The sequence below is a fragment of the Oncorhynchus keta genome, chromosome 22 (genome assembly GCF_023373465.1).
Source record: "Oncorhynchus keta strain PuntledgeMale-10-30-2019 chromosome 22, Oket_V2, whole genome shotgun sequence".
NCBI lineage: Eukaryota > Metazoa > Chordata > Actinopteri > Salmoniformes > Salmonidae > Oncorhynchus > Oncorhynchus keta.
The window spans coordinates 25,389,955-25,401,636 of NC_068442.1; the positions used below are offsets into that span (position 1 = coordinate 25,389,955).

General features: G+C 40.9%; 1 long non-coding RNA gene across 1 annotated transcript; it reads right to left on the reverse strand.

Annotated features, from left to right (window-relative positions):
- Positions 1 to 733: 733 nt before the first annotated feature.
- LOC118400762 (uncharacterized) lies at positions 734 to 9,344 on the reverse strand. Its single transcript, XR_004829097.2, has 4 exons — positions 9,211 to 9,344; positions 9,022 to 9,098; positions 5,491 to 5,660; positions 734 to 1,979 (listed from the first exon to the last, which is right to left on the reverse strand). It is a non-coding gene; the product is annotated as an uncharacterized LOC118400762 (long non-coding RNA).
- Between the last annotated feature and the right edge of the window lie 2,338 nt (positions 9,345 to 11,682).

The following is an 11,682-nucleotide window of genomic DNA, read 5'->3' on the forward strand; positions in this document are numbered from 1 at the left end:
CATGTTCAAAACAACTGTAAACTCAGAACTGGGAAATCTTAGACTTCAGTGAGGACAACTGGGAACTCGGAAAAAAATGAGCTCCGACTGGGAAAATACGTTTTGAACGGTCATCCAACTCAGAATTCATAGTTGGGAAATCGGGCCTCTTTCTAAAGCTCAGACCTTGAAGATCACTGGCATCATGATTTATCCTTGTTTTTTCCCGAGTTACCAGTTGTTTTGAAAGCACCAAAAAATCCAGAGAATGCCAGACTTTGCTGGCAAAGTTTGATGACAAAATCTACCCACATGGATCGCCGCACCACCTTCCTGTTCAAGTGAGAACAGCACAACAAGGTGAGTCCAAATATGACTTGTATGCTACTGCATAAATAATGTAATATGCCAGGGAGATATTTATATTGTAGCTAAGAAAGTAATGCTAAGTGTATGTTGTGTAGTAAGCTGTTAGTAGCCCATGTGCCTCACCCTAATAATTTGGTCCCTTTCTCCAACATAGCTTAGCCTATTATTCTGACTGGTGGTGCACATGCAGCCTATTGCCTGTTTTAGAGAAATGTAATCATCAAATATTGTAAGAGATTTCATTGTTTGCTTATATGCCCCCTTTATTTATCCCATGTTTCTGACTTGGTGTACAGGGAGAATACTGTAAGACCGGCCCATGTTCAGAATTCTGTCGCTGTACATTTCAAAAGTACTGAACAAATATTGACTCCTAGCTCGCTCATTAATGTCTTAATTAAAACTATCTCGTTGTCCCCTTATGCCATAGTTTGTACATCTCAATTGTCCGTATAAACCACATTTGTTGAAGCAAGTCAGCCATATCAGCTATGTTTTTTAAAAGGCAGTAAATGAGGCTGAATGAACTGATTCGCTGCCAGACAAGGTTCCACTGATAGCCATGTGTAGCAGTGGTAAGGATTCACTCCATGGTCATGAAAAAAAGCTCTGCTGTTGGGACAGCTTTATGTAGGCCCTAACAGTTTGTGGGTACCATTTGTCACCATTACAGTGCAATTAATGTATTGTTCAGTGTTTTGTAGCCTTTGCTGGTATGTTTTAAAAAAAGATGTACATTGCCACTGATCATTACAAAAAGCCACCATTAATCTAAAACAAATAGGTACCATGTTCCAGGCCAGCTTGACAGTGATATGACATATATTTTATCATGCCCTTACTAGGTATGTACTGTACATTAGGTTTAAATTATTTTGTAATTACAGGTGAAAGCAAGACTATAACTTCCTGTACGTTCAAATTCAGAGTTGCCTGAAGATGATGAAATGCATTCTAGTTCATATTGGCACATGAAAAGGCATGCTTGCATGCATTCTGCCCATCATAGCTCATACCAGTCTGTTTGGCCTCAATGGCCTGTTTGTTCAAAGAGCCTCCTAATGAAAGATAATTGAAATCAATTTATTTATATAGCCCTTCTTACATCAGTTGATATCTCAAAGTGCTGCACAGAAACCCAGCCTAAAACCCCAAACAGCAAGCAATGCAGGTATAGAAGCACGGTGGCTAGGAAAAACACCCTAGAAAGGCCAAAACCTAGGACAAAACCTAGAGAGGAACCAGGAGGGGTGGCCAGTCCTCTTCTGGCTGTGCCAGGTGGAGATTATAACAGAACATGGCCAATATGTTAAATTGTTCATAAATGACCAGCATGGTCAAATAATAATAATCACAGTAGTTGTTGAGGGTGCAACAGGTCACCACCTCAGGAGTAAATGTCAGTTGGCTTTTCATAGCCGATCATTGAGAGTATCTCTACCGCTCCTGCTGTCTCTAGAGAGTTGAAAACCGCTGGTCTGGGACAGGTAGCACATCCAGTGAACAGGTCAGGATTCCATAGCCGCAGGCAGAACAGTAGAAACTTGAGCAGCAGCACAGCCAGGTGGACTGGGGACAGCAAGAAGTCATCATGCCAGGTAGTCCTGGGGCATGGTCTTAGTGCTCAGGTCCTCCGAGAGAGAGAAAGAAGAAAAGAGAGACAAAGAGAACAAGATAGAGCATACTTAAATCCACACAGGACACTGGATAAGACAGGAGAAATACTCCAGATATAACAGACTAACCCTAACCCCAGACTAGCCCTAGCCCCTGTAATAGGGTTAGAGGCAGAGAATCCCAGTGGATAGAGGGGAACCTACCCGGCAGAGACATTAAGGGTGGTTCATTGCTCCAGTCCCTTTCCGTTCACCTTCACACTCCTGGGCCAGACTACACTAAATCATAGGACCTACTGAATAGATGAGTCTTCAATAAAGACTTAAAGGTTGAGACCGAGTCTACGTCTCTCACATGGGAAGGCAGACCATTCCATTCAAATGGAGCTGTATAGGAGAAAGCCCTGCCTCCAGCTGTTTGCTTAGAAATTCTAGGGACATTTAGGAGTCCTGCATCGTGTGACCATGGCTAACCTGTAGGTATGTACAGCAGGACCAAATCGGATAAATAGGTAGGAGCAAGCTCATGTAATGCTTTTGTAGGTTATCAGTAAAACCTTGAAATTAGCCCTTGCCTTAACAGGAAGCTAGTGTAGGGAGGCTAGCACTGGAGTAATATGATCAAATTATTTGGTTTTAGTCAGGATTCTAGCAGCCATATTTAGCACTAACTGAAGTTTATTTAGTGCTTTATCCAGGTGGACCTGGAAAGTAGAGCATTGCAGTAGTCTAACCTAAAAGTGACAAAAGCATGGCTTGTAAACAGGAGGCCTGTAAACAGTAGCTATAAAAAGTGATTGAGTAGGCTGCATAGATTTCATGACTAGAAGCTCAAAAGACGCAAACGTTTTTTTTTTTGTAAATTGACATTTGCTATCGTAAATGTTAGCAACACCTCCGCCTTGGCGGGATGCGCAGGGGATATGGTCACTTGTGTAACCAGGAGGTGAGGCCTCATTTAACACAGTAAATTCATCAGGCTTAAGCCATGTTTCAGTCAGGCCAATCACATCAAGATTATGATCAGTGATTAGTTCATTGACTATAACTGCCTTGGAATTGAGGGATCTAACATTAAGTAGCCCTATTTTGAGATGTGAGGTATCACAATCTCTTTCAACAATAGCAGGAATGGAGGAAGTCTTTATCCGAGTGAGATTGCTAAGGCGAACACCGCCATGTATAGTTTTGCCCAACCTTGGTCGAGGCACAGACACGGTCTCAATGGGGATAGCTGAGCAGACTACACTGACTGTGCTAGGGGCAGACTCCACTTAGCTGGCAGGCTGGCTAACAGCCTGCTGCGTGGCCTGCACCCTATTTCATTGTGGAGCTAGGGGAGTTAGAGCCCTGTCAATGTTCGTAGATAAGATGAGAGCACCCCTCCAGCTAGGATGGAGTCCGTCACTCATCAACAGGCCCGGCCTGGCCAGTTCCCCTCTTTCCACTGGGATTCTCTGCCTCTAACCCTATTACAGGGGCTGAGTCACTGGCTTACCAGGGCTCTTTCACGCCATCCCTAGGAGGGGTGCGTCACTTGAGTGGGTTGAGTCACTGATGTGATCTTCCTGTCTGGGTTGGCGCCCCCCCTTGGGTTGTGCCGTGGCGGAGATCTTTGTGGGCTATACTCGGCCTTGTCTCAGGATGGTAAGTTTGTGGTTGAAAATATCCCTCTAGTGATGTGGGGGCTGTGTTTTGGCAAAGTGGGTGGGATTATATCCTTCCTGTTTGGCCCTGTCCGGGGTTGTCATTGGATGGGGCCACTGTGTCTCCTGACCCTTCCTGTCTCAGCCTCCAGTATTTATGCTGCAGTAGTTTATGTATCGGGGGGCTAGGGTCAGTTTGACACCGGTTGAGCATTCCTACAGCATTTCCCTCCAGAAGCCATGAGAAAGTTGTCCGGCCGCAGGGACAGTGCGAGGCGATTTATACTACTATCTGTGCTTACTGGTGGCACAGACGCTGTTTTATCCTTTCCTACACTGAAATTACCCTTGCCTAATGATTGCGTCTGAAGCTGGGCTTGCAGTACAGCTATCCTCGCCGTAAGGCGATCGTTCTCCTGTATATTATGAGTACAGCGACTGTAATTAGAAGGCATCATGTTAATGTTACCACTTTGCTTTGGCTGGTGGAGGTCCTGATGAACCACAGATAAAATTGCCATAGGTGATTGTTAAGCAGACAAAATGGCTAAGGCGGCTGCCTTGATGAGAGAAAGTGGTAGAGAACCACATGTAAATATTGCGGATTCCTTACGATGAGAAATTGGCTAAATTAGCCACAGGAAAACATATTTTGGGTTGAAGATTCTCAGCAAAATGCCAGGGGAATGGATTCTAAAGGTAACACGTTTAAATGATATGGTCAAACACTCCTTCCTTTCTTTTTTTTTAAATCATGAGACATTTTATGTGGTTTTATTTTGAAATAAATTTACGTTTGATGTTGTCTTATTCTGGAATAGGATTCTAGAATGGACAAAAGGGTGGAGGGGTCACGAGGAATTAGTATAGGGGTTACCAAATCTAAAATGAACTTTACATGTTTTAATGTGTAGTGGTGGTTATGGAGAATCATTTGAAAAGGAGACCAGTGAATCGTTAGACTCAGTGGAGAGACACTGTCGCGGTTCTTTATTCGATGGGATGGTGTCTTTTCAATTCAGTTAAATTGGGTATGCAGGAGGATGGAAATGTTTTTTTTGGGGGGGGGTATACGCCCTGCTAACTATTTAGAATGCATTGAGATACTGATCTTTCTTTACCAGGCCACTCATAACAGGAAAACAGGGACAAAGGGGGGCTGTAATGAGAAGAGTTATGACCGACAATAAAAAGGTTGTTTATAAATGTATGTTCTAACAGGGATGATGTGTGCTAGTTGATAAACTGGAATTTGAGCCCTTGACTCAAAGTAAGCACTGAGGTCAGTCATTCTACATTTGGGTTGGATAATTTATTAAATGTTTTAGCTGTGATTGGGATACAGCGAGAGAGAATTGCTAAAGCACGATGATGGGTGACTGGAACGTAACACTACCAATGAGTAACAAATGAGGAATCCCCCAAAAATTGTCAAAAGCCACCCACGCCACAGCTTCACACTACTTGTCAAACATTTAAAAAACTGATACTGTATACTGGTGGTTGGGGTGGCATTGGATTGGCATGAGTTGTGGGGGGTTCGTGGCTGGCTTTTGACAATGTTTTTTATTCCTCATGTCTTACATATTGGTAGAAATGATTTTGGTCCACATCAGATGTTGGGTACTATATTTAATGAATATTATCTGAATCCTATGAATTAAAATGGCCAATTTGGGTGCAATCAAATAGGTTACATAGTTACATTTCTACAAAATAATGTTTCAGGAATGCCAATCTTACCTTTTTCTAACTACAGAAACAATTTCATAACAATCTGAGATGGTGGTGTCATGGCTTGCTGAAATGACATGGATCGACTCACATGTCTCAAATGCGTAAATGCAGGTTATTTTGAGGAAATCATTGTAGACAATTACCTAGCAGACTATGAGACTATGAGGAAGCCAGCGGGGAAACACACCGTCACCTCTGCTCCTGCCACACCCCCTAGTGGACATCCGGTGTCTCCTTGACCTGCAGCACTCCATCACTCTCCTTTGTGGTCAAATAGCCCTTACACCGCCTGGAGGTGTGTTGTATCATTGTCCTGTTGAAAAATGAATGATAGTCCCACTAAGCACAAAGCAGATAGGATGGTGAATCGCTACAGAGTGCTGTGGTAGCCATGCTGGTTAAGTGTGCCTTGATATGTAAATAAATCACAGATAGTGTCACCAGCAAAGCACACACACACCATCACACATCCTCCTCCATGCTTCTCGGTGGGAACCACACATGTGGAGATCATCCGTTCACCTACTCTGTGTCTCACAAAGACATGGCGGTTCGAATCAAAAATCTCCAATTTAAACCTATCAGCCCAAAGGACAGATTACCTCCAGTCCATTTCCTTCCGCCATTGCCCATGTTTCTTTGCCCAAGCAAGTCTCTTTTTCTTATTGGTGTCCTTAAATAGTGGTTTCTTTGCAGCAATTCGACCATGAAAGACTGATTCAAGCAGTCTCCTCTGAACAGTTGATGTTGAGATGTGTCTGTTAATTAAACTCTGTGCAGCATTTATTTGGGCTGCAATCTGAGGTGCAGTTAAATCTAATGGATTTATCCTCTGCAGCAGAGGTAACTCTGGGTCTTCCTTTCCTGTGGCGGTCCTCATGAGAGAGAGTTTCATCATAGCGCTTGATGGTTTTTGCGACTGCACTTGAAGAAACTTTCAAAGTTCTTGAAATTTTCCGCATTGACTGACCTTCATGTCTTAAAGTAATGATGGACTTTTGTTTCTCTTTGCTTATTTGAGTTGTTCTTGCCATAATATAAAATTAACTCTGTATACCAACCCTACCTTGCCACAACACAAATGATTTTCTCTAACGTATTAAGAAGGAAAGAAATTCCACAAATTAACTTTTAACAAGGCACACCTGTTAATTGAAATGCATTCCAGATGACTACCTCACAAAGCTGGTTGAGAGAATGCCAAGAGTGTGCAAAGCTGTCATCAAGGTAAAGGGTGGCTACTTTGAATAGTCTCAAATATCAAATATATTTTCTTTTGTTTAACACTTCTTTGGTTACTACATGATTCCATATGTGTTATTTCATAGTTTGATGTCTTCATTCTTATTCTACAATGTAGAAAATAGTTTTTAAAAATGTACAAAAACCCTTGAATGAGTTGGTGTCCAAACTTTTGACTGGTTAGCACTGTATAGAATGTGTGTGTCTTTGTGATATGGCAAGCATTATAAGACGAGGGCCAAGAATGCCTCCTATTTTGTTGTTAAATACCCAATAGAAGACATAAAAGCATGTCTGAAATAATGTGACAGTGCTCATTAACTTTGCCAATAACATAGCTGAATCATTAAGAACAGACAGATCAATGAAGCGACACGCATTGATCCTGTCCACATTGAGCTCTGTGTCTTTAACACTGTCATTAGAGGGATTAATAAATTGGATTTGAGACCAAATCTGACTCTGGGGATCCATCTTTCCTTCTTACTACCTACCATGGGAAAATGTTGAACAAAGACTGTCTTGAAGAAATAACCCACATTTTTCACGATGAGGGACATGCATGAAATGAAATATGACACTTTCATTACTGTTTCTTAATAGCATGTGTCTATGTTTACATATCCTCACTTCACATTAAATCGTTACTTGCCTTGAACTGGTGGGATGATTTAATGGAAAAGTTATATTTGTTCCATCTTCCATGTTCTGCTCATTATTCTGTCTGGGGTAGACTGGAATTTTATCATCAACCGGGTCAAATATTCCTACATGTCCTTATATTCAGAGGATGTTGTTTCTTGACAAGTGTTGACTGGTGATTTAGATTGTAACTAAAGCTGCTACTGTATTGGTTGCTGTAGTTCCTTGAAGAGTAATTTACAAACTATACTGCACAGACAATATTTATTCCAGTATTCCCATACATGAATTCCATAAGATGTCAATAAGATGAAGGTATAGGGGTTTTATTCAGCTCATAGCAATAAAACATGTTTTTATTTATTTCATTATAGGAATATAAACATAAATGTATACATATCTCAAGTGTTTATCACGTCACAATATTGTGTTAATTTCCAGGAGTCTAGTCACTCATTTTGGTGACAAACAATATTGATATGAAAAGTGCTCACTTTGGTTTAAAAACGTTTGACTTTCACTTCACTACATTCCTAAAGAAAATAATGTCATTTTTACTCCACACATTTTCCCTGACACACAAAATGACTCATTACATTTTGAATGCTTATCAGTGGCGGCAGGGTAGCCTAGTGGTTAGAGCATTGGACTAACCGAAAGGTTTTAAGATCAAAACCCCGAGCTGACAAGGTACACAATCTGTCGTTCTGCCCCTGAACAGGCAGTTAACCCACTGTTCCTAGGCTGTCATTGAAAATAAGAATTTGTTCTTATCTGACTTGCCTAGTAAAATAAAGGTCAAATCAAAAAAAAAAAAAAATCAGGACAGGAGAATGGCCCAATTCACACACTTATCAAGAGAATATGCCTGGTCATCCCTACTGCGTCTGATCTGGCGGACTCCCTAAACACAAATGCTTCATTTGTAAATGATGTCTGAGTGTTGGAGTGTGCCCCTGGCTATCCATAGAAAAAATATATAAATATTGTGCTGTCTGGTTTGCTAAATATAAGGAATGTAAATTAATATATAAGGAATGTACATTTACTTTTGATACTTTAGTATATTTAAAAATAAATACTTTTATTTATAAATACCCGTATTTTACTGGGTTACTTTCACTTTTACTTCAGTCATGTTCTATTAGGTATCTTCACTTTTACTCAAGTATGACAATTGGGCACTTTTCCATCACTGCCATTTCCAGACCTACAATGCCATCTGCCCCTGTTTCTGCCCTTCATTGTCGTGTCTTAGCCATAAGGCAGTCTCTGGATCCCTTTGTCACATACCAAGTCATGTCCTGTTGCCAGAGCACAGACATCATACAACAACTCATGTCAGACCTATGCATACATTGATTACAGTATACAATGTCTTCCTCCCTGTGCCATAGTCTCACAGCGAATCTGTTCGTCTCCTGGCAAAAACTGCAGACATGCTTTTCACAATGCCCTTAATTCCAGCTTGCTTCTAGATGGCATATTATAACAGCAGGTTGGCATGAGGCAGAACTGAGCGATTTTCCCTTAGATATGTCAACTGAAAAGTCCAATTTGTCTCTATTGTAAAAATGCATGAAAATAACTTAGCTTTTTGACCTTCATTTAAGGTTAGGGTTAGGCATTAAGGTTAGTAGTGTGGTTAAGGTTAGGGTTAAATTCAGATTTTATGACTTTGTGGCAGTGCCCGCTATGGACCACTCTGCAGAGCTGCCTCTATAACAGGATTCATGATGAAAAACACTAACCTGCATTATAACAGATTGAATGTTAACATTTTGTAATACCTGACAACATGGTGAATCCCAGATGTTCAAAGTTGTGTCCCTTCCATCCATGACAACATTGTGGCTGTAGATTGATTCTGAAAGCAATTAACAGACAAATATTAATGTAGTTGTACTGTATAAGCCTACAATAGTAAAATGTTAGCTTGATATTACAATATCTGGTGATGACAGACAAACAAAACTTACCAATGTTCCCAAATTCTCAAATTAATCTTCTACTTAAAACGCAGAGTGTCAGCGCTGTGAAACAATCATTATCATCATCCTACTAAGTATGTTGAGGAAAGGAATGGATCCAGTTAGAAATGGCAGAATGGTCCACTGACCATTGCACTGTGGACATGAATACATTGCACAAACGATAAATAATGACCAGATTCTCACCAGATTTCCCAACCCAACAAGAACTACTACATTTAGGATCCATTTTTAAAACGTTGAGGCCTGTCATTATTATTTCTGCTGTTTATTGGCCCGGCTGGCTCAAGACCATATGAGATGTTGAGTAGCAGAGACGAGTTTTATGCCCCAAGGAGTGGTGCGCACAATTGTTGAGGGGGCGTGGAAATATACTATACCATTCCATTCTGGATTTGATTTAGCATATCCTAAAGACTGAAGAAAACTATTGTCTTAGCGTAAAGAATATATATTCCTAACCCTACTTTTGAATAACCAACACGTTTGCAGCACACGTATTTACAAAATATACCTCACATTATTTTAAAAGTTTGTGGATATAATCATTGTATCTTCCAAATGACAATTACGCATACGCATGAGGATGTGTGTTGAGGATTTGCTTACAGTATTGGGGAAACTGTTGTTGTGCTTTACTATTGAGGAGTGTAAAATAAGGCCTGAATACTTTGCTACCGAAGATAATAATTCATTTTTTAAGGACAACGTAAAAACGTGTCTGCATGCAAAGGGGAGTGGAAACTAATATTTTGCAAGTGTGCGTAACTTATACAGTAGGCCTACAAGATTGCATTTCATGTATACTGTACACTTACTATCTGAATATGATTATCTAAATGTAAATAATTGCGAAACGATTTTTTGCAATAACACAATGAAACTTTTGAGTCGTTTGTAAAAGCTGCAGTACTATGTAACAAAACGTGTGCTGTGATATTACAACCAACCACTAGATGGAAGCAGAACATTTGATCATTTTGGCATCAACAGGTGTGACTGTAGCCCACTTGATTTTGCCACGACCTAACGAATGTTCTGGGAACTTTCACAGAACCAAGTTCGGTTTGCTGGAAACACACTTTTCAAAGATACCCTAAAGACATTACTGTGACTGACTTTTTTTCCCTTTTCTAAATGAAAAGTTTTTTGAGTTGTGTTGCTGCTTTGTAATTGGAAGATATAGTGAATAGTGTGTTTTAATATACTTTAAAAGTATTTTGGTTTCCCTTGAAAAGGGCATGATTTTTTTTCTTAGAATAACAACAGGGCTCCTCCTCACTGACTGCTTTAGAACATAAGGAAAGAATGTTGAAATGTCAGGTTGTAAGAAAGTTTAGTTCTTTAGATCTTAGAGGTTTAGATTAGGTTTAGATTTTGTTAGCTCAAATCACAAGGCACACTGATCGTTTACTGCAGGCTGGCTGTAGATACAATAATTCCATTATCAGAAAGCTGGTTAATGTGATGTTAAGATAAACTACATTAACAAAAGTATGTGGACACCTTCTCATCAAATATCTAATTCCAAAATCATGGGCATTAATATGGAGTTGGTCCTCACTTCGCTGCTATAACAGCCTCCACTCTTCTCTGAAGGCTTAACACTAGATGTTGGAACATTGTTGCAGGGATTTGCTTCCATTCAGCCACAAGAGCATTAGTGAGGACGGGCGATTAGGCCTGGCTCGCAGTCGGCATTCCAATTCTGCCAATGGTGTTCGATGGGGTTGAGGTCAGGGCTCTGTGCAGTCAAGTTCTTCCACACCGATCTTGACAAACCATTTCTGTATGGACCTCGCTTTGTGCACGGAGGCATTGTCATGCTGAAACAGGAAAGGGCCTTCCCCAATGGAAGCACAGAATCGTCTACAATATCATTGTATTCTGTAGCGTTAAGGGACCAATCCAGAACAAGGAAAACAGCTCCAGACCAATATTCCTCATCCACCAAACTTTATAGTTGGCACTATGCATTGGGGCAGGTGGTGTTCTCCTGGCGTCTGCCAAACCCAGATTCGTCAGTCGGACTGCCTGATGGTGAAGTGTGATACATTACTCCAGAGAACTCGTTTCCACTGCTCCAGAATCTAATGGCGGTGAGCTTTACACCACTACAGCCGATGCTTGGCATTGCACATGTTAATCTTAGGCTTGTGTGTGGCTGCTTGGCCATGGAAACCCATTTCATGAAGCTCCCGACGAACAGTTATTGCGCTGATGTTTCTTCCAGAGATAGTTTGGAACTCGGTAGTGAGTGTTGCAACCGAGGACAGACGATTTTTGCGGGTTAGCCATTGTTGTTGACGTTTCCACTTCACAATAACAGCACTTACAGTTGATCAGAGGCAGCTCAAGCAGGGCAGAAGTTTGACGAACTGACTTGTTGAAAAGGTGGCATTCTATGACGGTGCCACGTTGAAAGTAACTGAGCTCTTCAGTATGGCCATTCTACTGCCA